The sequence below is a fragment of the Neopelma chrysocephalum genome, unplaced genomic scaffold (assembly GCF_003984885.1).
Source record: "Neopelma chrysocephalum unplaced genomic scaffold, ASM398488v2 Primary Assembly neopelma1_25, whole genome shotgun sequence".
In the NCBI taxonomy this organism is placed as follows: Eukaryota; Metazoa; Chordata; class Aves; order Passeriformes; family Pipridae; genus Neopelma; species Neopelma chrysocephalum.
The window spans coordinates 34906417-34931806 of NW_020897694.1; the positions used below are offsets into that span (position 1 = coordinate 34906417).

At 39.3% G+C, this 25390-nt stretch overlaps 1 protein-coding gene across 11 annotated transcripts in view; it reads right to left on the reverse strand.

Moving 5' to 3' along the window:
- INPP4A (inositol polyphosphate-4-phosphatase type I A) overlaps positions 1-25390 on the reverse strand; it is a 122157-nt gene that overhangs the window by 51867 nt on the left and 44900 nt on the right. For all 11 annotated transcript variants that reach the window (XM_027674876.1, XM_027674872.1, XM_027674875.1 and 8 more), the window contains one exon: positions 22638-22698. The gene's annotated coding sequence lies outside the window, so the exon portion shown is untranslated. The remainder of the gene's footprint in view (positions 1-22637; positions 22699-25390) is intronic.

A 25390-nucleotide genomic window follows, 5' to 3' on the forward strand; every position in this document is an offset into this window, starting at 1 on the left:
CACCTCATGAAGCTACCTCTCTTTCTCTAATTATAGAAAGAATTTAGATGACTAGATTAGGCCTGATGCTGCAGCTGGGCAAACTGGATCCCTCCCACAGTTGTGCTTGCTCAGGCAGGGATGAGTTAGTTCCCTCTACTCACTGCATGGACTAATAGACACAAGCAACAGCTGCTCTGATCGCTTGCTTGAATTACAATCCTTTCAACAGCTGCAACTTTATAATCCTGTTTTTGATAAAAATCAATGGAGATAAGACTCCTACCAAATTAAAGGTAGTATTACCACACCAGATAGTTTCCCAAGATGGTACCTTAATGGATAGTAATGAACTGGTGCCACTCCTGCAGCCAACAATCCCAAAGGCTGATGTAATTCATGTCCAGGCAAACTATCCTGAAGATGGGCACGATGCATCTACATGTAGCTTTTGACTTTGCCCTTACTATTACTGCAGACAGCGGATGCTGGCAATACATGCAGCTTTGAACTTCATGAAGTTTTGCTGCAAGCTCAATTTTCAAGAGCAACATGAGAAGCTGTTGTTGACCTCCAATACCAATAATGGCCATGTCCACAGTTCAGAAGGCTTCTGAACAAGGCTCCCTTCTGTTATGTGAATATTTATTTGGTGCTCTATTAGCATAAAAACACATGAGCGGAAGAAGAGGTCTTCATCAGATGCCACTTCTGCCCTGCTACCCTCAGTCCTGTCAGCTGGCTGTGGGAAGCAAATGCCACCCTGCTCAGCTGCATGGCCTCGTGTCCCATAGGCTTGAAACTTGGAGACATTTGGTCTCACTCTTGACTGCTTGCAACATCTCAAGCAAAAACTATGATTATCTCCGCCCTAGAATAAACCCTGGATGATTAGCTACAAGCTAATATTCTCCTTATCTCACCAATTGTTTTAGCAAAATGCTTTGGTCTGGTATCTTTTTGGAAAAAAAAACAAACCTCTGCCAAACTACCCCTTGAAACAAACGTGTCAGGTGAGATCAAACTGCAAGAAACAGGTTTTTTCCCATTCACACATCAACAAGCAGGAGAAAGAGGATACTCCTGTTATTGACTGGTATGCCAAAGCAGAAAATGCAACAGCAGTGGAAGGCTAAATGTTACTGATACATTGACATGAAGAAAATAATAGAGAAAAAGGGAGAGTCTGACAGTTTCTTTAATGCTTAAAAAAAAGAGGAAAGAAAAAAGGGGGATGTAATCCTACTAAACATTTACCATCATCTCCAAGAGGGAGTGAAAAAGTAGTTTCGGGGTACTTGCTGAACTGTAATTACTTTTACAACTCTCTAGACCCTCCAGACTGTAAGGTGTATTCCCTGAACCTTTCAAATTAGGGTTTCTCTTCCTGAAAAATCTATTTGGAAACACCAAGGACTCCTTCAGCCAACTGCATTCTTCAAATAACATCTTAATAAAAAGTTTCTCTGATAGAAAATGTTTTAACAACACACAAAAAAGTGAAAGTGAATACTACCTGAAACAGTATTTTGGACCTGCAGCATGGCCAGATTTTCAACTAACATCCTATTTACGGTAATCAATATGGACAAAATAATGGAAAAGATGAAATGCCAGACTATGGTAAGTTATGACTATGTTGCCTTTCCTGTAAGAGCACCATCTCTAGTATAACTAGCATATAGGGAATTTTTATTATTTGTTTATTACCTCCAATGATAGAAAACCTTGGTAGTGAAACAAAATTTGCCATCTTGGCTCAAACTCAATTTTTCAGTAATTCCAGCAACCCACCTCCAACAGCTGTTTCAAAGAAGATGCAAGGATTTTATCAACCATGCAAGGATCTGAGGTGAGGGCCTGGATCAACCCTATCACTACCGGCTGCAGAGGCAACCCAAGAGCAAAACATCAGCTCAAAGGACAGCAGTTTCCAGCAAAAGCCTGCTAAGACCAGCTAAGATAAAGAGCTGGTTTTTTCACAGTCCGACATGCACTTTGCTCTTCTGTCTCCTTTAATGAGAGACTGAATATCCTGAATCTCACACAGATCAAAACAGGAAAAGTGAAGGTCATGACACCTCGAGTCAGATCCTTCCAGCCCAACTTGTGGGGGCAGTAACACATACTATGTCTACTGCAGATCCATAGGTTGATTGTGTAACAGAGTTTCAGTCCACTCACTCCATGATCTAGGTCATCCCTCTTACTATGTCCATGGGAAGGCAAAAGAAAGCAAGTGGTACCAGCATTCAATATGAACCCTTGCCTCCCACCGACGTTACTTCCCCACCAAAAACATACTCAGCAGGTGCTAATTTGTCAGCTCCACAAAGAGGCCGTATTTCCCCTCTCAGTCTACTTCTTAAGTCCAGGTTTCCTTCACAAACTGGTTTAACTCCCACTCTCCCACTCACCAGAATCTTGATTACCAAGGACAATGAAGTTTGGCCTGAAGAATCTCGTCACTCTCTGAAGCCCACCTGAGCATTCTGAGCAAGTAGGTAACCTCAGGAAGAACAGGGAAAAGTCTTTCACAAGAAAATGAAATCAACTACCACAAGATACAATGAATGTATTTGTGCAGTGTGGAAATTCCCAAATGCAACCTTTAGCGATATTTAGATAAAAAGACATTTCTGCATCAGAAAGTAGGTTTCTTTCTCTTTGCTTTCCCATCCACAGATCCCACTTACTTACAGATAAATACGTAAGTCACCAAGAATTTTTTCTTGGTCCTTCCCCACTAGAAACTTCAGCAAACTGAATTAATCTAAAAACCTAATTTTACCTCTTTAATATATTTAAGTACTTTCTATAGAAAACTGCAATTTAGGCCACTTAATTCTTTGTGCAAATTAAGACTATTTGTTTATATTCACAAATGAAATACAATTAGCATTCTTCTTAATGAGATATTGTTTTAATTTCACTTGTCATCACAGTATTTCTATTTCTCCAGTACTTCTTCTATAAGTACAAAAATACACACACCCAGGGGTGGAAGTGAACATTTGTAGCACACACGTCTGTTAACCAACAAGGAAAAAGCACAGCTCTGTTTCACTTTGCAGAACAGCTTTTATCAAGTTGAACATGGCACAACGCCCTAGAAAATGATGAGTCTTGCTATAGGGCAGTTTGAAGTCCAACCCTCTCAGCCCCCTCTTGTCATTTTACCAGCAGAAACAGCTTACAAACAGTCCTTACCCCAAACTAACCTTTACCCTCTTCACAGGAAACATTCTGGGTACATTGTGGCGAAGTTTCCTATGCATGGGATGACTTCTCATAACATGGGGTTCTCGCACTGCCTATACAAACATGGAAAAGCCCATATTTCCTGTTGAGGAGTTTGGAGTGGAAACACTTTTCTGAATTCGACGGTCTTTTGAACACCCTCCTAACACCTGACTCTTCTAAAGCAGTCTTTCATCACAGCCATGAAGCTAACAATGCAGAAGCAGCACTGCTCTAACTGGAAAAAACAAAGAGCTTAACCCCGCTCTAGAGGAGCTACTCCTGCTGCAGGAAAGGATGAGGTAGGGGAACAAAGGCAGGAAAAAACAAAACCCAAAAAAACCCCAAACCCCAACAGCTTATGACTTGAAATAAAGATGAACCAGACACACGATGTTTGTTAAAGATTTCATACATACTGTTGATTACAGATGGATGGCAGCAAAATAATCTCCGACATACAGGCAATGCAAGGGGACCACAGACATCACAGAGGGATAAAAGCACTGAAACTAGATCTGTAATCCGAAGTTTTGGTCAAGTTTGGATTACAACAAAAAGTCTAGGGAACTATCTGATTTATCTGCCAATAATACTCATCCACTTCACAGTAGCATCAATTAAAGCTAACGTATTCTGGTCAAAACAATCCAGGAATCACAGTGGTACTGTTAGCACTATATGTGTGATGGGATCTGACAATGCCCTGAAACCACTGACCTTCACCCTTGCAACAGGACTGCACCTCAGGGTCACAGCTGAAACTTTACTTTCCTGACACTACATTTTCCCACATGGAAGAATGATCCATTAAGTCACATGCACTCCCAAAAAAATCTCCCAAGCACTCTTTATTTTCATATGTCATTGTTCTGACTTGCTGTAATTCCTACTCTTACTCTTTTAAATGTTTATATCAATTAAAAATATACAGTAGCATCTGAAGATGAGAAATTCTTTCTCTAGCATATGTGTTTTCAATAAGACATTCAACTGACTCAGGAATTGAGAGTGTGAAGTATTTCGAAAATTAAAAATAAATGTTAGTGTGGGAGTAGTATTCCACAAAGGTTATTACTAAGATTTAGGCAGAATAGCAAAACTGGAGTTGTTTTATGCTACTAATGCAAATCTGCTGGTGCATATTTTTCCATCAACATTTGTTTTGTACTCCTGAACTGTGTTTTCTGCATGTTTTCTGATCCATATATCTTTTTTTTCTTATTATTGCATGCCTGGGCTATGTCTAATGGCTATGATACTGGATGTCTTTTCAAATGAAGTAATTTTTTTCCCCCAGATATCTGATTCCTTTGTGCTGCCTTTATTTCTTCTTCCTGGAACATAAAATTATTTGTTTGTCTACCCTGACCTTTCTAAATCAATGGGAGAGAGGGTTGCTGCCGGCCAAGATTCTGACTGCACAGTTCTTTCCTACATTTCTTTCTGGAGTCACGTAAACAAGTGGTGGGATGCTGGCAGTTTGAAAGCATAGGCATGTAACTCCAACCAGGCCAACAACAGTCTACGCCTCCCACCACTGTTCCTGTTTCAACGCCTCAGTGGGACAGCTGTCACTGTGAAAGAAATCTTTTTTAATGACAGTCCTACCCTCTGGGTTAATAGTAAGATCACCCTGTAAGATACAACGGAAGGGGTGTGCTGCTTCAGTGTCTGACCAATTTCTCAAAATATTTTCTGTAACAAATCACAGGAGGCCTGTCACTAGCAGTGTCCCCCAAGGTTCAATAGTGGGCTCAGTATTGTTTAACTTGTTCATCAATGACTTGGATGAAGGGGCAGAGGCTGCCTCAACAAGTTCACTGATGACACAAAGCTGGGAGGAGTGGCTGATAGCCCAGAGGGTGTGCAGCCCTTCAGAAAGACCTTGACAGGTTGGAGAGATAGGCAGAGAACTGCCTGAAATATAACAAAAGCCAGTGCAGAGTCCTACACCTCGGGGGCAACAACCCCCCGCACTAGGACAGGCTGGGGGTTGACCTACTGGAAACCCGCTCTGTGGAGAAGGACCTGGGGATCCTCATGGACAACTAGCTGTTCATAAGCAAGCAATGTGCCCTTGGGGCCAAGAAGGCCAATGGTATCCTGGGGTGCATCAGGAAAAGCATTGCCAGCAGGTTGAGGGAGGTGATCCTGTCCCTCTACTCAGCCCTGTGAGGCCACATCTGAGTGCTGTGTCCAGTTCTGGGCTCCGCAGAACAAGAGAGACATGTAATGCTCCCTCCTGGAGCAGGCCTAGGAGGGCTATGAAGGTGATTAGGGGACTGGAGCATCTCTCCTACGAGGAAAGGCTGAGGGAGCTGGGTCTGTTCAGCCTCAAGAAGAGACGACTGAGAGGGGACCTCACCAATGTCTATAAGAATCTGAAGGGAGGGTGTCAAGAGGATGCAGCCAGGCTCTTCTCAGTGGTGCCAAGCAATAGGATGAGAGGCAACGGGCAGAAACTGACACACAGGAAGTTCCACCTGAGTAAGAGGAAAAACTTAACTGGGTGTGTGACTGTGCACTGGAACAGGTTGCCCAGAGATGTTGTGGAGTTTTCCTCACTGGAGATATTCAAGAACCATCTGGATCCAATTCTGTGCCATGTGCTCCGGGATGGCCCTGCTTGAGCAGGGAGGTTGGACCAGAGGACCCACTGTGGTGCTTTCCAACCTGACCCATTCTGTGATTAACTTGTAGCAGAGCTACTGAGACCCAACCATGTAGGAACCATCACATGTATTGACAACCATTGATGATTTTAAAACATACTGGAAAAGTATTTGGAATATATTGAAACTGGCCATATTTGATTGCTGAATTAAAAAACCCTAAATCAGTAGCACAAAACTGGAATAAGTAAACATGACCTACAAAAAAAAAATCACACCATAAGTTGCTTGCATGTCTTTGAAGTGTCATAAGAGCAAATCAGACCAAATCTCACTGACATTTCTAGGAATTTGACTATAAATCACTGTGATCATTACATCTGTTGTAGGATCAGCAGTTTTTTATTAGAACACCGTATTTCAAGAATTTGAAATTTGTGAAAACTCCCCTGAGGTTTCCCAGTTCTGACTATCAGCCTTACCGAAACACTTTGTTGAGGTGTGATTGAACAAAGGAGTTATTATAGAAAATAAATATCTTATAGTGGATATTATGTTATCTCTGAGATAGAAAAGACAAAGATAAAGTTTGGTAAGAGTAACTAAAGGTATATTTTTACTGCTCTGACTGGTTTCATGTGTAAAATGAGCAAACATATGAACACCCATGGAAAAATAAAAATATTGCAGGTACTTATTTAAAAGGCTCATGTCTCCTCACTCCAACATACTACAGGTTAAAGCAGTCTGTTCAGACAGAGACAGTAGAAAGTACTTGTGTAGCTGCAGTATGTGTTATGCAACACTTTATTCTGCTACAACATTCTTTTCTTTCATTCTCATCTACTAACAGACGATAAATAATAAACATTTTAGTCCAGAATTCCAAGAATTCCAAGAATTCTTATAAGACTCTTATAGGGTATGGCCATGGATTTTAAAAACTATTTTCAAATAATTCTAACCACAATCTACTGGTTTATTTTCATCAACTAGTACTGATCAATCTTTAGAACTGACGAAGTTTAGTGGGCTTCAAAAGTTGGTTTTTTTTAATAAAAACTGCAGCAGGGATGATAGCAATGATTACAAAAAAGATATAAATGCTACACAAAGACAAAGGACATATATTTAGTGCTGAGTTCCTTGTAGCATTCAGTGCTCAAAATATGAACTTAAATGTCAGATTTTTGTCAATTCTCCAAGCACTAACGTCCTCATAAAACTGGTGTGTTACTACAGGCCAAGTTTATCTGATCCTCACCTTTTTTATAAGCAAATTTTGCATGGATACAGAAAAGCCTGAAAATGTGAAGGATGCATCCCAAAATAATTTCCTTTCTTAAAGTTCATGACTAACTCACTCTTATGACTGATATATTTGACTCTCAATTTTTGCATGCTAAGGCAAGCAACAGTGACACCAACTTTTGTTAACTCCTCTTGCCTCCCACCACACCTTATCAGAAATTCATAAGCATGCTGCCTACCTCAGTAGTCAAACCTCCACAGCAAGGCAGCAGAGATGATGTTTCTGCCCACAGCTACCTGTCTTGCTCTTCTGACTCAGATGAGAACAGGTAGCTGCATTTCAGTCACACAGGTTTGCAGTCCATCATCTTATCAAAGCCACTTTCAGCAACAGGTTAAACTAAGATATTGAACTGTATCTCAGTGTGGGCACAGGTTCCTACATCCATTGTCTCTGCCAGAGAGACAATACCTACTGGCAAAAGGGTGGGACCAAAAGCTGAATTTACAGACTGGGTCAGAACAAAAGTTTAATAAAGCCCAGAGTTCTCTCTGAGAGCAAGCAGTGCTGGAGACTGGACAAACAGCATAATGAGCAGTACTGGTGTTCTGTGAGGCATCTCCACGTTTGCACTACCCGATTCAGATGACAAGCATCCTGAGAACTTTCCGAGCTGGGCAACACACCCAGACCTCCGTATTTAAGGTCTGGGGGTAACACAACAGACAGTATGTTGACAGAGTCGCAGCTGGCCCTTGCAGCACTGTTACCCTGTAGCCCTGTAATACCACACTGCCATCACTGGTGATCAGCCACAAGCCCTGTAGAGGCTTACAAACCCTGAGCACTTAAGTTTTTTAGGCTTGCTTTGTTTGAACTTTTGTTGACCTGCCTGCAACTTTGTTTTAGCCTGAAATTAAACTTGGTTTAGCTGGGACAACAACTTTTCCAACAGCATGCATGTCTGTGGCTAACCTGTTTTCACTTTAATCTTTGCATGATGCCATTATCATTTTACAACTCTTAACATGATGTAGTGTAGAAAAATACAGGCCTGGTATCATAGCAGAGGCCTTCAGACATGGAGACATACAATGGAGTAGAAGCATGGGATAAAAAAGAGACAGGGTACAGAGCTAGCACTTGAGAGACACTGTGGCTATAGCTCACAGACTTAAAGCTGGACAAAACTGGTTTTAGGGTGATCAAATACGTATGTAAGGTATCACATATAGTAAATTTGACTGTAACATGGAGCTGGAGACCACTGAAGAAGAGCCAAGTTTAAAAGCTTTTTCAGAAAACATAAAAACAACCCCAAGTGGATCCTAGAGTGAAGAAGAAACTATCAAGATGAACATAATATTCCCCAGATATTCAGATCCTTCAGTATCTGAAGTCTTTTGGATACTGACAACTGCTGAAATGCCTCTACATCCCTACTATCAGAATGAAACTGCCTTATGATCCAGAGGAGGAGGAAAAGGGTGAGCATTACAGCATGATAAAAAGGTAGACCCTTTGTGTATTCAGTGCATTTTACCGCATTGTTATTTATTGAGATTTTTCCTTATACAGAAGCATTATTTCTTTATCAGTAATTATGAGACTGGGCCAAGTAATGATTCCTGGATTAGGCTTTAATAACTTTAATTATAGTAACAACAACTACTTGTTATTAGATGTAATGGGTGTTTCATCTTTGCACACAAAAAAGATTTTGAGTGTAAGGGCACAGATGTGGAATTTGGTGCCATTCTTCACTGTTTACATGTACCAGCAGATGCTGTTGTCCTGTTGTATGAGATAATTTTTTTCAACAGTTAGGAGCACTAATTTTCCTGTTTCCAGCCTTTTCAGGTCCTGCAGACCTCATCTCTACAGCTTCTTTTACAGAGTTTTTATAGACTAAAGATGTAAGAATGAGAGCTAGCCATAACATTGTCAGGACAGTTTATTATCACTGGGATAATGTCCATGTTACAATCTATTTGCTTCCACTGAAAACATAACGTGATTGTCTGCACGCTGTGAATCACAGACATCACTGTAATACAGCTTTGTCAAACTGCTTTTTAAAACAGCAAATGTCATAAAACTAAACTTTATAACTGTTAGAAGTGAAATAAGCTAGAACTGTGATAAAATTAAATGGGACATTATTATACTCTGTTATCAAAAGTTTTCAATCTTTTCTCATTCAAAAACTCCTTGAAAATTTTCCATTCCAGTGGATGAACCCTTTGGTATAATTTAAAGTTACTGATCACAGGTTGCTTTCCTCAATCACTTCCCACCAACTTTATTTGCATAGTTCATGGACAATTTAAACCCACCAACTTAAACATTCTAAGAACTAAACAGTTGTTTCCATCTGCTCAGAACTACACAAAATATTCACCTAACATTCTAAATTTTTCCATGTTTGGTCTCAATTCAGAAGCAAATTTGTATTCGGAAAGTGTGAGTAAATGCCTTTCTGGGTATTTTCCAGTTCTGAAAAGGGAAAGTCTATTAATAACCTCTTTATGCAATTAAGAAAGAAAAAAAGAGAAAGCAATATTTTTTCAACAAAGAAAATAAAAACAAACTGTAACTAAAACTCTACAGATGAAACAGTTCTTTATGAAGTATACAGTTACAAAAACCCAAAACAAGCCATTGGCTAAACCAAATAAAAGTGAGTTAGAAAAAAATCAGAGTCTGGCATTACCTATAGGGAATGAAGCCAGGGACCACTGATTGAAATGCAGAAGAGTAACACCCGACCCAAGCCCAGCAGATCTTTTAATACTGAAGTTAAAGCAGTGTCAAATCCCTATGAAAATCTCAGCTACTAAAGTATGATGCAGAAAAAGTGGTATTAGTATGCATTCAACAAGCACTTTGTTAATTCTTCCACTCTGAACATCTCTGTGGCTAAGTATCTTAGGAGGGATGGCTCTGCAGTAAAACAGACCTAGATTTTATGGAGAACTCCACACACAACAAGTTACCAAATCACATCCTTATCTTGGCTATGAAATTATCTGAGTGCTAGAGAACCTCAGGTATGTAGTCTCAGTGCACAATAAAGACTGCGAAAGCCACAAAAAAACTGTTCTTTATACTTCTTTTACACTCTACAAGTTTTTATGTGACCTGAGCCCCACAAGCAGTTTAGCTAATTTCAATGAGTGGTACTGTAAACTCCAACCTTACACATGGATGAGTGTTTTCAGAGATCCAGACTATAGAGTCAGGTAGAAGATGCAAAAGTTAATATATTTATTAACACTTCCATTTTCAAAATATGACCACTATACAAGTAGACAATTTTGCTTGCAGTTAAACTGGCATAAAAGCAAATGTCATGAAACTGCAGGTCTATCTGCATTTTACAACTGCAGACAAAATTACATCGCCTGGGAGTGGACAACCGCAGCATCCAAATAACTTGTTGTTAGAACACATTCTGTTTTCATTTCCAGTGACACCCCCAGGTCACTCCTGTATAAGTGAGAATAGAATCTGCAAGCACATCCAAATGGTTTTCCTAATGTCTTCTGTCATGTTATAAAAAGACTCTTTAACCTGCCAAGATTACAACTCAGACTGCAGGATTCAACAGTGCAAAATACACTACGAATTTCTCCTCAGTTCTGGGAAAGCAGTGGCTATGTAGTAATTGTTGTGTCTGTTTTCCAGGCACTTTTACAACCAAAGCCCTTTCAGCTCTCATGTTCAGATTTTCCTTTTTGATCACTAATATGGAAACTGATGTCAGGATAAAAGATATCTTATTCCTTTTGTGCTATATGACTCCAAAGCCAAAACATAAAATTACAATATGTCAGTGCCATCTCTGTAGTGATGGATGTATTTGGACATAGAAGGGATCCTTCCTTCTGTGAGGCTCCTATTTAGTGTACTGATTTTGTCTAGTTTAATGAAAAATGTTTTGTAATGGATGCCAAGCACTTATTGGTAGTTACTGGTGCTCCTGGTAAAGGAAAAAAAGGACAGTTTTTAAACAAGACCCAGAAGAGCAGCACTAGGTGACTGGAACTGTGCTGGGAAAGTTACAAGCTGCTTTAAGATTTGAAGAAAAATCATGAGATATTTTTTGTCTGCACTTGACTCTGCCCTTCACTGCATAGCAAGATATTCAAGCTCTCCATTACAGACAAGCCCTCTGGAGCTCGACCAAGTGAGTTCTCCATAAAGCTGAATAAATATCAACAAATGCATATGGTAAAATATAATCAATTGAGACCACTCATTTTCAGTGCTCTGGGTATCTGTTTTGTCCATAGGTATCCATAACCACTGATCCCTCCAACTGACTTTTGCTCCCTCGAAAAATGAGTCCTCAAGAACTTCTTCTTTCCTTTTTTTCTCTTTCCATGTCAAATATTATCTGAAAGCATCACTCTCACAACTTTCCTTCTCAAAAAAATAAAAGACCCTGTGTGGAAGGGTTGACTTTACAACTATTTCTTAACCCATCAAAGTAAATGGGTTAACACATATAACCCATTGTTTGAGGACAAAATGCACCAACAGGCACCACACAAAACAATGCTGATTTGTCATACTTTGAACCCAAAATAGAAAAGGCTTTTCTTCTTATAGTATATGGTTTTCAAAGCTGATTCATGGAGAAATATCAGGGAAATACACCAGAAAATATTACAGTTTGTAATTCTGAAACTAAATGCTACTTTTCAAGGTATTGGTAAGAGCCACGTGTCTGAAATGTTTACAAAAGACTTTTTTCCAGAATTTATCTTCAATAGCCATTTAAATATGCAAACTAGCTAAGAGCTCATCTGTTTGAGAGTGCATCAGTTGACCTAGAATATTTTATATTATCTCCTACCTTATTGTTTAAAAATATTTTAAATTCCCTTACTCTAATTTCTCTTTTTACCTAGTTCTTATTTCTATAGCCTATGAACTACAAAACAGTAATAAATAAAAGCAGTGATAACCTCTTTTGCACTAACAATGGAAACCTCAAAATATATTGATATATTGATAAATAACTGCAATTCTGTGCCAAGCTTAAACCTTTCCAGGGTGGCATGTGAAAATACGCATAGCTCTTCTGCTATTTTAACAAATGTTAAAAAAAAATGTCAGAAAACCAAACTAAACTATTTATATATATACACACAATTAGAAAGCAAGAAATTTCTCTCCCAGTAACAGTGGATAGAAGGAGGTTTTTGCTGCAGAATATGGTATTGAGCCAAACAGAATGGACTCTGATTCTTTATCATCTTTTTTGTATTCCCATTATCAACAGATTATTACCATGACATTTCAATCACTAATTTGACATATTTTCAACTTGTTTTTTACTAGTTTTCCTTCATAAAGCTGTTACCTTATTTCTGTAGGGAAGGTGTTAATTTATTTTTCCTTTCCTTAAGGTTACCAGTTGTTCATAGTGGAATCACAGAATTCTGTATTAACTTGGGCTTAACTCCTGTATTAACTTTAATGCATTAAAAAAAAACAAAACAGAATACATGGAGAGTCCCAGTTACTTAGGAAATAAATCTGTTGAAAAATATTTCAGGAGTGTTTTTCTTCAGGAAAAAGTTTTCCCTCTCTCTAGACTGAAGAACAAAAATCTTTACTCTTCACCTCAAAACAAAATGAACAAAATGAATACCTTTAAAAAGAAAAATCAGAGGTAGCTCATGTTTGCACTTTCCCTCCTGCCACCCATATAAATCACAGCTGGTGCCTTAAGGGTTTAGGTTCTGAAATCTGGTCTTGTTCATCTAGTGCTAACAGTCTTCACTGAAGACTAAGGGACCTGTCACATTTATTAAATGGAGGCTGGGTCACCTTATGGAATGACATTAACAAACATAAGAGTGCCAGGTGAATAACAAGAAAAGACCACTCAGATCATCAAGTTCAACTGTTAACCCAGCACTCCCAAGTCCACCACTAAACCATATCCCCAGGTGCCACATCTACACCTCTGTTAAATACCTCCAGGGATGGTGAACCAGTTACTTCCCTGGGCTGCCTTTTCCAGTGATTGACAACCCTTACAGTTAAGAAGTTTTTACTAATATCCAATCTGAACCTCCCCCGGCACAGCTTGAGGCCATTTCCTCTTGTCCTGTCACTGGTTGCCTGGGAGAAGAGGCTAACCCCCCACCTCACTACAACCTTGTTTCAGATAGTTGTAGAGAGCAATAAGGTGCTCCCGAGCCTCCTTTTCTCCAGAATAAACAACCCCAGCTCCCTCAGCTGTTCCTCATAAGACTTGTGCTCCTGACCCTTCACCAGCTCCACTGCCCTTCTCTGGACATGCTCCAGCACCTCCATGTCTTTCTTGTAGTGAGGGGCCCAAAACTGAAAACAGGATTCAAAGTGTAGCCTCACCAGTGCCGAGTGCAGAGGGACACTGCCCTGGCCCTGCTGGCCACACTATTGCTGACACAGGCCATGATGCCGTTGGCCTTCTTGGCCACCTGGGCACACTGCTGGCTCATGTTCAGCTGCTATTGACCAGCAACCCCAGGTCCTTTCCTGCTGGGCAGCCTTCCAGCCACTCTTCCCCAAGACTCTAGTGCTGCATTGGGGTTGTTGTGACCCAAGTGCAGGACCCAGCACTTGGCCTTGTTGAACCTCAAACCATTGGCCTCGGTCCATCAATCCCACTATCCAGGACACTGTACCAAACCTGTAGATTTACACAGCTGGAGTTTCCTCCACACAGCTGTTTTTCTCTACATCTCCACTTTGAAGGTTTGACAATATTTGTCTGCTGCCTGGGACAGCTCCAAAAATCACCTTATCACAAATCACAGCAGATTTTGACTAAAGGAAATTCTCCGAAGTGAACATGCACAATCACAGTGAAAATGCCTACATTTAGAAGCACTGGATCAATGTTCAAAAGTCCACTAAAAATAGCTTGGTGTTAAAAGCTGAGCAGCACTTTTTTATTCCTTTTCTTTGTTTGCTCATGTTAAAATGGGCAAAAAGTCAACAATAAAGTGCAATTTCAGACAGCTTATTTTTAAAATGCTTTCAAACAGAGTAAGCTTTTATAAGGGCCTGGGCCACAATACATCCTTTAGACTATCTTTGTGTTCTAAACATTTCTGGGGGTAAAATTTAGCGGGAACTGCATTAAGTGTAGGTTTTTTTAATATGGAAATTACAGAACAATCTTGAACATAAATATTCCGCAATGGATACATTCTTGTTTTCAAAGCAAAATCAACATAAACAGATTTTAAGAAAAAATTAATGTTATCTCTGTCATGCTTGCCTACAAGCCTCCAAAATACCTTGGCTTAATTTATCTTTAGTTTTTATAGCATATATTCTATCCAAACAGAAAATATACCATTAAAATTATCACAACAGAATATGCAAGTAAGTTAAACCAACCTTCTCTCTTGTACTGCACATGAGATAGAGTTCACTCAGATCCTATTTTATTGTGAAAAATATTTAGTTTTCTAATACTGTTTAAGAATCTGTGTGAACAAACCATGAGGACAGTATTTACCTTGACTAAACACCACGCTATGAAAAAGTTAAGCAAGGTGCACAGTCTTGGATGGGATTCACTTCACTGAACTGTACTGGAGTTAAGCCAAAGAGGCAACTATATAGAATTGAGTAGGGAAGGATAGGAATCTTCAAAAGGTAATTTTTTCTGACTTTCAAACAGCTATCTTAAAAGACTATGAAACAGGATTAAATTTGCATTCCAACATCTCATGTTTAGTAATGATCTACAACAGTACATTGTGCTGACTTCATCCACCACCACCTCCCTCACCCCCACCCCATACACGCACAAAGAATCGGGGAAGGAGAGGTTTGCTGGAAATTCCTTTATTTCTTTTTCTTCCCCAATAGGACTGTGAGACGTCTTTTTCCTGTAATTTAGAGGTGGAAGCCCCTTAGATCTTATCATCTTCTCCAAAAATGTCTTCAAGTGATGTTTTTCCAGTTTTTCTGAGCATCCTTATAAATGACAGCTACGCAGGACTGAGATGCTCCAAGTGTAGTCTCTTAGGAACAGGCTTAGACAGATTTTCAAATTAAAACCCCAGTTTACTAGCCAGAAAAACGTGACTTGGAGCTAAATAAAACCCAGCAAACAGAAAAAAGTGCCATACCTAAACTGGGACAGACTCTAAATCTAAGGCAGTTGACCATGACTAATAAAAAATAAACCTGAAAAGGCCCTCACACATTTTCACGCTTATCTTCTCAGTCCTCCCCTTCTTATCACCCTCCTCATGGACTGTCATTCAAAGCAATTTCTTTCCAACAGAACAACCCCCTGCCAAACTATTTACAATTTAGTCCATAAACAGTGTTTTTTTTCTTTACTGGGGCAACTTTCCAAGTAAGGACTGTGAGATCATAATTTTTCACCACAGAACAATAATAACTTAGTACCACTATACAATAATTAGTTAGGAAGTAGAAAAAAAAAAAAAAGAGAGAGAAGACATACCACTCTCTCCTGCTATTCTTCTCAGCACTTAAAAACCTCAGAAACACAGGCCAAGCACTTATTAATAAACAAATAACTAGAGAACTACACAGTGCTGCCAGAAGTACATTAAAAAGGTTTCTTGCTGCGGCATTTGCTTCCTGTTATTTTATGAAGATTTCTGATAAAGATCAACCTGATCAATGTCTTAACAGTTGATAAAGCCACTCAGAACATCTCAGGATTTGCAACAAATCAGAAAGCACATTATTCACCCTTGCTCAAAGAACTCGGCTCCTTTTCAAACCTCGTATTGGGACAAACCAGCATCTAGGCAAAGGGCAGCTCTTCACTAACAGAGTTAGAAGTTTCAGCATTTGTCAAACTAAGCAGGTATCTGGGGCAAGGGCTGTCACTGACTCTAAGTGTTGCACCCATCATTTGTCACTACAGGCACATCAGTGATCTACAACCACAATTTTTACTTCAGAGCAAGCTTTTCTCTCAGTGGTCATGAATTGGCTGTGTAGTAGTTGGCTTCTAAATGTATCTTGTCACAAGCTGAACTTAACGCACCTTTGTCCATCCCTACACATTCACTCAAAGCCTGATTTATCACACAGCTTTCCCTGTGCAATGCAGGGAAGCACCAGGTCAATACAGCAGACAGCAAATATCACACTCTATAGGAGCGATCAAAAAGCACAAGCTACCAAACAGCCCTAAGTCCAAAAAATCCAAGTAATCATTGCCCTTCATAAATCTTTAAGCTCCTCCTTAACTGTACATCAAACATTTTCCTACTGACTACTGTCATATATTATGCAATTATCACTATTCATTTCTGTGCCGGTTAAATATTTTATCCACATGCTAGGTGCACACACAAACTCCAGTCACTGAGAAGTGTCATATATTAAGTTCACATCACCTCTAAATCATACAACTGGACACTTCTATTTTGGTATCATAATCTTCGTACAATACCACACTGTTACACATAAACTTTCATTAGTCCTCTCATGGGCTACAGCCATCCTGCTTGTTAGCTATCACCTACCCGATAGCAGCCACATTTCAAAGCTCCCCATGACTCGAGCAGCATAGTTACAGCAATCACATTTCCCATTTTGCTAGTCTTCCTGACATATTCAACACGGCTGTTTCAGACTCCTCTTGTAACATCAGTCCTTTGATTATTCCTGCAGTTTCTTCTAGAATCACCTAGAATGGTTTGGGTTGGAAGGGACCTTAAAGACCATCTCATTCCAATCCCCCTGCCATGGGCAGGGAACACCTTCCACTAGACCAGGTTGCTCAGAGCCCCCAACCTGGCCTTGAACACATTCAGGGATAGGGCATCCACAACTTCTCTGGGCAACCTGTTCCAGCATCTCACCATCCTCACAGTAAAAAATTTTTTTCTCACATCTAATGTCAACCTACCCTCTTTCGGTTTTCTCTGACACTGTTACATACTGAGGTGAAGTTTCTCGGGTATCATAGGAAGTGGTGCACATTATTCCAGACCAGGTCCCAGCCCAGAAGCTCCCAGCTGAGATGCCTTCCCTCAACCAGAAATACCTCTCTTGACACTTGCCTAGACCCTATCCATCATTTTTTCATGCTGGTGCCAAATCGACAGACTAGAGACAAACTTGAACCCACTCACCCTCACATAGGCCTTTCTCCTTCAATGTCTTCCATAGTTGAACTCCCTATTAATAGAAAAGTTGTTGCATTACTTCCAAAGCTGAGGAAGCACCATTCAATTTCAGGCATTCAGCACAGATGCCAGAGTCAGGCACCCTGGCTCTTTTAACAGTTGAGATAGAAAGCAGGAGCTGGGTGCCTAATTAAAAATCTGCCTCTTTTCCAGTGATTACATAACAGCTTAGACTGCTAATTTTGACATCAAGGTTAAACTCAGAAAGTGAATTCATAACAATGTGTGGCCTGACGCTCTGCTGGGTTGAATTCCATCCCTTTAGTATTACCTAATGGTACGACTAATTGTATAGTCATCCATCTAAAACGATGTACTGGAAATTAATGTCCTCCTCCCATCAGCAAGTTTCAATAGCCTCCTTTGAATACAGCATGACATGATAACTCCAGAAAAGAAACCCCCAAAACAAAAAAGCCTCAATAAAACTAAACAAGTCAACTCCCATAGAATAATTCATTGCATATATCTACCTCTTGCTGTCTCTCCTGGGTCAGTTCTTTGAGTGCATTTACAGTTCTTACACCAACTCAATTTTCTTCCACCTTGAACAGTAATTTGGATGCAGCACTATGTCAAATGGCTCAGTAGAATCCAGAGAGACCAGATCTAGCACATTTCTTTTTCTAGAAAACCTACTTTCTTATTAAAAAAAGATACTAGGTCAGTTTGACATGACCTATCTTAGCAAAATAGATCGTGTTTCATCCTCCCTCCACTCAACTCCCATGTCTTTAATTATTCATTCCTACAAAAAATATTCTAAGGGTCAAATTCACAAGAAAACCTAAAGTTCCTTAGATCACATTTTCCATATATCTAACAGTATCGAGTAACAAAAATCCTCTAAAAAATCTTAGTAATGGATCTATATTTTAATTACACATAAAATAAAGGTACCTTTAAGAAATTTCCAATTTGGGAACTCCCAACAGAGTAACTTAAATGGTCACTCTGACAAGCCAGAAAGTCTGATTGATTTTAAAATATGAGAGATGCAAAAACTGGATACTTCTTCCCAGAAAACAAAAAGCTACGTGAAATTATGAGTAAAACACCCAAGACTTCCTGAAAGCTCCTGAGACCTAAAAAACCACAAGATATAGATTGAGCCCTTGTACAACTTGATATGGGTTGGACTCGATGGTCTTGGAGGTCTTTTCCACTCTTTATGACCCTATGGGAAATCTTAGCGCAAATCTGAGATGTTTCTGGGATTCTGTTACACAAGTCTCTAAGAGTTGCAAAGTACTTCAAATTCCCATCATTCGGTACAATTCCTTATATTCATAAACTATTAGATATGTTCATTTAGACTTTCCTATTAGTTGGGTCACTCAAGCATGCTACATCTGGAAAAGTTTTTGTGAAAAGGCAGGACTTTCTTGATAAAATTTGAAGGCTTTTAAAAGAATTAATACATTACTCATTTCAAGAAAACTGTTCAACAAGATGTAAAAACATTATTTTCTTCCCCCCCCCTTCTTGTTTTAGCACTTTGGTACCTCTACCAGCTTGACATACACATGTAAAAAAAACCCTTAAAAGCACACAAAACATTGCCTTAGTCTGCAATTTTAAGCTCTTTTTCTGACCCAAATTTGCGTTTTTATCCCTTGAGCTGAAAGTAATCATCCTGTTAAAAGGTGATATTTGCATATGTTGCCTCCTTCAGACAAATCTGGGCCTGAATTTTAAGACTACTTAGTGATTCATTCTTCAAACAGCGAAAGTGTGAGTTGTCCATCCTGCTGCTTTAGAAGTACGTTTTTAGCTGTCTTTTTGGGAGACCTCCAATCACTGACAACTGCACCTGACTTCACCAAGGGTTGTGCTCAGTGTCTACAAAGGACTTTTACTGAGATGTCAGACTTCAGATTAAAGATATGTATTTGAAAATTTTCCCTGTCCTCCACAAAATTATGAAAAATCATGCACTAAAGCTAAAAATAACTAGGAGCCTTTTCTGCTATTTATTCTGCAGAGACTAGCATGATAGCAATGCCTCAGTTTGAGGCATACTACTCTGCAGATTTTTGTCTTTTATTACAGTGCTTCAAGCTATTGCAGTTCAACCAGCCTTGGAGACCATACAGACAGTTTGCAAGTGTTTGTACTGCACAGTCCAGACCTTTTGATGTGTGGAAGTCTGTATTTGAAGACCTACGTGGTCACTTTACATCTTACCTTCCTAGCTATATGAAAAACACCAATGGAAGTGAGAAAGTTTCCAAGAATGAAAGTTGCATGGTAGGCAGCCGATTTTGAGGGTTGGTTTAGATAGTTCAGATTAAGTGTTAATCCTCTCAGTATGTTTTAGTGAAACAATTATTACTGAAATCCTCATTGTGATTCTATAGTAGTTCATCTATGTATCTCCCAAGGATAATACTGAGATTATTAACAATTAGGTGCTGGACATCTTGTAATTTAAACACTGTAACAGCTTTAAAATTAAAAGGCAAACACAGGAATAAAATTTTATGGGTTTGAATTGTATGCAAGCTTGGACAGGATAAAGTTCCACGCACTTTAAAGGGCTTGATGTAAAAGTAGCATTTAATTCCAGAAAACCCTTAATTTGTTTTTGTGCTGGCACAGAATATAATGTAGGTTAAATATTTGAAAAAAGAGACAAAACACTTAAAATATTTGATCTGCCTCCACCTTCTCCCTGATTCTGTGCCCTCCATAGCTGTTCTAATCAGCCATCTATCATCATGTCCTCTTACCCTTCTCTCTGTCTCTCTCCCTGCATTATGGCTCTATTCAATCTCGTTATGCCTTCATTTAACATATTATTCACACATAGTCCTTCATCTCTGTCTTCACTGCCAAAGGCATAGTTAACTCTGTAGACCAGAATCAGCACTCTGAAAATCCCTTAATGGAATACAGAACATTATAGAAAGGCCAAGTGCCACACGTTATGCAATAACTGCACATGTAGTTACTGCAATTATACAATTATACACACCAATCCAGCATGGTGCATGAATCAATCTAGAACTAACAAGATGATGATGAACACTGTAGTCTAAGAAACAGGATCACTGCACGTTTAACACAGCATGCTTTTATTAACAATCACCTCTCTTTAGTCAGTCACCTGTGCAGTTTGCCCATTCATCACCTATACCAGTTTGTACTTTAGCAGGGCATGTTTTCTAGAGATGTCACCCAGAGAACTGACTGAAGAGAAAGCCTTGACTGTTACTTAGAAAGTAACAGAACTGTTACTTAGAAAGTAACCTGTTTTATATACACATAAAGGAGCCTCAATCAAAAAGTTATGTGGAGCTTTACATATGAAACACTGAGTTTGACTCTAAATGAAGAAGGCATTAAATCTAAATCAGTGGAAAGAAAATATGCACCAAAATACCAAGCAAGCAGGCAAACAGAAGTGAGTGGCATTCTCTTTTCTTTCTCTCCTATTTTCTCTCCAGACCTACTCTAACACAAAGCTTCAAACAAGTTGTGTGATCTGATAAAATATGGAGTGGGTTGCACAGCCAGGGCCATATTTGAGAAACACATAATTAGGATGGTATTCTGTCCCTGTAGGGAGCCCCAAATGCTGGTTTTTTCCTCTATTGTTATGGATTTCTTTGAAAGTGTGGAGACAGACCCCACAGGGGAGAAGTCATAGCTGTCTTGGGGCAGAATGACAATTCTTTTTTAATTTCTTCAGCAAGAAGTAGCACCGAACTGGATGGAGATGCAGGAATGCCTCGGGCATATTTTTTCCAGTGTAGACAATGATTAATAGAAGAAAGATGATATGAACGACTAGTATTACTGCAATTCATTTTAAGTCACAATAAAGCTAGCTACAGGGTCGGCAATGCTAATTTGCTGCTGGCAACTTCATCCCTGCCTTCTTGGGATGAAGAAGATCTGTAAGTGCATGCCTGATTGCCAAGTTGTTCTTCACTGAACAGTTCAAGATGGTGAAAGGAAAACATTACACATAAGCTCCTAGAGCATCCTGTTGTGCACTCTATTCCACTATGCCCCAATTAAATAACAGAGTCTGTGGTATCAGCTATTTGCTTTAATTTCAGATGTAGGCAGAATCATGGCAGCACACCTCGCTAGACTTCTCAGTACTTGATTCTCAGTCTGCATTAAGATACATATCTGATATAAGAAAAGCACAGCTGCAGGAGAAAGTGCATTTGTTGACTCTGTGTGCTTGATCTTACAAATGAATCTGATCTCCCTTAGCAGGAGTTGGGGAACAACATCTCTGAGAAGTCACTGCTATTCACCACTGACTCTACTGCACCATTCATTCTTTGCTGAACTCTGTAAAAGGGCACTGAGGGCACTACATCAGAGACTAGGGCACTGAGGATTCACCCTCAAGTCCTGCACATGGTTGTGAGTGTTACATTGACTAGGAGCATCTGGTTTCACCTCTTGCTGCCTCCTATCCCCAGACCAGCAAAACCTCCTGCCTCTACCGTAAGACTCATTTTATTAGAGTCTGCTTCATACTGCCTTGCAGTTCAGGCCATATCCCACACATCATCAGCACATGTGCCCCAACTTCTCCTACCAGAGAAATTCTCTGAAATACCAGAGGCAGCTGGTCAGCTCAACACACAGATGCTCCATGCACAGGAAGCAAGAAGAGTCCTATGACAGAACTTTGCTTGGAAACAAGTGGGCAAGAGTCTTCTCACTTCTGCTAACAGAACACAAATTCCCCTCTCAGGGTCTCATTAACGCAACTATCAGCCTCCTCACCCTGCCACACCACAGGACATAAAGTAGCTCTTTCACTGTGGAGAAGTAAATATGTGACAAATGTTTGTGAAGTGCCCAACACGGTTGAGTTCCCACCCTGAAGGATACTGCCCTATGCTACAGCAATATGTAATGACAACAAAGGCAGAGCTTACTTCTTCCATCTCTGCTGCTCCAGGATGTTTAAGGAGAAAAATTAAAGAACAACCGTTTTGTTCTTATCGTAGAAAGAGGTGACAAATACTGGCCTTTCAGCATAGGCTGTACTTTAAACCTCTAAGACTTCCAGAAACACATCACTTGTTCAAATACGAACATATCATACTGTCACAAGCTATCAACCTGAGCTTCTGTGGACAACACACCCAAATAAGAACAGAGAACATCTGGCCATTATAATGAATTACCCACAGTACAAAACATAGGGCAAAAGCATGCCACCAATACCAGAACATAGGATCTTTTCAGCATGTCATTATTTCTGAGGCTGAAGATCCTTTAGATTTGTCTACCTCTAAGTCATGATGAATCTCTGAACCCTTGCATTCAGTTTCAACAGATGATCACACATTATAGTAGTAATCACTAAAATTATATTACCTTACTCCACCTTTCACAGATGAAAATCAGCATGTGTATCCAGTTCTTTTTTCAATAAAGTCTGAAAGACACAAAAAGGACAAATTGTTTCTGACTGAATAGATCCAAATAAACAGGCTAGTAGTATAGGAAATTGGGGGGGGGGGGGGGAAAGTAATAAAACCCACTAGAAACTTGTAAAAAATGCAGAGTGTTAACATTTTATAACATAGTTTCATTTGAAACAGAATTTGAACTGTGGCTCAGTTCTGAGGAAAGAGAACATAACAATAAATTTGAAAGTGAAATTTCTGTTCTGCCTAAAACAGCTGTCACTATCCTAACATTTCACCCATGGTCTGTTCTCAGACATGATCTTAAGACATGATCATTATTTTGGAAGGGTACTGCTCCAAATTTTCAGTTTTACACTTTCTGAAATGATGCAAGTGCTGTGCTGCAACCCAGCAGAACAGTGTTTCATAGGGGTAAGTTAGGAGCAGAGGGCATGAAGGCAGCTGGGGTGCTGGAAAGTGCAAAACCTGTTGGATGAAGAGTAAGGTAAGGTACACAGACAAAACTGGTACAGTGCTGTCCACATGAGGAACAGCCCACAGGATGAATTATCTCTACCAACTTGGTCACTACAAAAGCAAATCCAGAAGTAAAGTAACACGTCGTATAAAAAAAAGTGGCAAATCAGGATGTGGGAGCAAACTGGAGAGCTAAGTATGGATGAATCTGATGAGTAATTGGCTGGGCTACACTAGCTCACTTTCTCAGTGTTTTAACTTGAAGGCGAAAAAGAGACAGGCTTCCTCTAATGCAGTCCTATTAAAGTTACTATGTCCTGCTAGAGCCCAGACATATCATACCTCATACCATACCTCAGATATATCAGTTTTTAGTTCTTTTTTTTCTAATGTCATGAAACTGGAACCAGCAGTAACATTGTTTCATGCTTCCAAAAGTATTACAGAAAGAAAACAATGATTTATAAGTAATTACTTAACTGCACAACTGACACACCACACAAATTGGTCATTCAGTTTCACACCTCCACCTCTCTATTTACACTCAGAATTAGAGAATAAAAACATTAACTCTCTATCGGGGAGGTAGCAAATAACTCCATGGATCACATTTTTTATCTTAAGGCCAAAACACAAACTTTTCAGCTAGTATGCTCTCCAGGGCAAGAACAAGTATGATTTTCAAACTGAAATATCTGCCATTTTGCTTCAACAGAGCATGTTAGAAATCTGACTGTGGTAGCACAAAACTGTGACAAGGCAACAGGTTCCTATGAAGAGGGGATGTTTCTCTAGTAAAATGTGTAGATGAGGCAAATATATAAATACATACAGTAAGATTAAGAAAGCTAAAGCTTTAATTTACAGAAAAATGCACTGATAGTCATAAGCAAAACACTCCTTAAAACATTAAATTCAGTGAAAATTTATACATAAAGCAGTGTTCAGATTTATGACACAGTAATTAAAATGCAATTCCTCAGTTTACAGTGTTGTGTGTAAGTAACATCAGTTACACTGCTGTGTAAATAACTGGAAAATCAATATTAAAGAACCAGGACTGAAGTACAAGAAAGAAGTTAAAAAGTACTAAGACAAAACAGCACACTACAGACTAACAAGAACTTCCTCTACCATTTGGGAGTTTATCATTTGAGAAAAAACAAGAAGAAAGAAGATCTCTGTGCCAGACAAGGCAGCCACAAAAGAGGCAGATACTGCATTAGGGTGTACCAGCCAATGTGCTCTTCTCACTACAAAAAGCAGCAATGAGACTAAGTCAGGAACACTGGTTACAATAAGCTAAACACCGTCCATCTCAGTCCATAACATGCGTAGAGAAAGGCTTATGAGGACAACGAAAGAGGTAGCTTCTCCAAAAAATTGTTAAGCTCAGCAAAGTGGAAGGTGAGGTGAGCTACAACTTGCTCTTCAGCAATACACAACAAGGGCTAAACACGAGAGAGCTGAAAAAAGCACTAAGATAAATAGGGTGTTAACAAAATAACAAACCTAACTGGAATAATAGCAACCAAGAAAGCTAGTTTAGCAACGGAAAAACTTATTTTCCATATAATAGAAGCTTTATGGCACTGTTAAAACTAGACTCAATAACTCAGGAAACTCCATCCAGCCTTATGCTTCCTTGAACTCATCAGCAAACCATTTAAAATTTCTTACAAAATTATACCTCTTCATAGAAGTGGTCTATAAAGCAGCTCAAGTTTTGCTCTCTTTTCATTGTCCAAGGTGAAGGCAGAACAAACTTGAGGTTCATTTATATGACTGTCAGTTTAGATGAGAAGTTACAAAGCACTTTACTCTCACCGGCTTTTGAAGAGTCTCTCAACGAGGACAGAGACATTTGACATTATGTGGAGCTCTTTTCAGGGTTAAATGTGATATGCAAATTTTTGGCAAAAAATTCATATGCTATTATAAATCATTATTATTTTGGTAAATTCAGTGCAGGCACACAAAGTTCCAATTTGGTATCCTTTATAACTTCAACTGCATTTATTTAGTATAGTTATTTTTTTATTTTTCCATTCTAAAAGCAGAGCATGTACTGTGAAAGCTCCCAGACTCCATGAAAGCTACTCACAAGGCAAGCCATTGCCAGCCACAGTCACAAGATCAAGAACCTGCTACATTATAATCCTGTAATATACTGTACAACCGTTCACCTTCAGGACATCTAATATAAATACTTAAATCTGGTCAGTCGTTATTAATTTCATT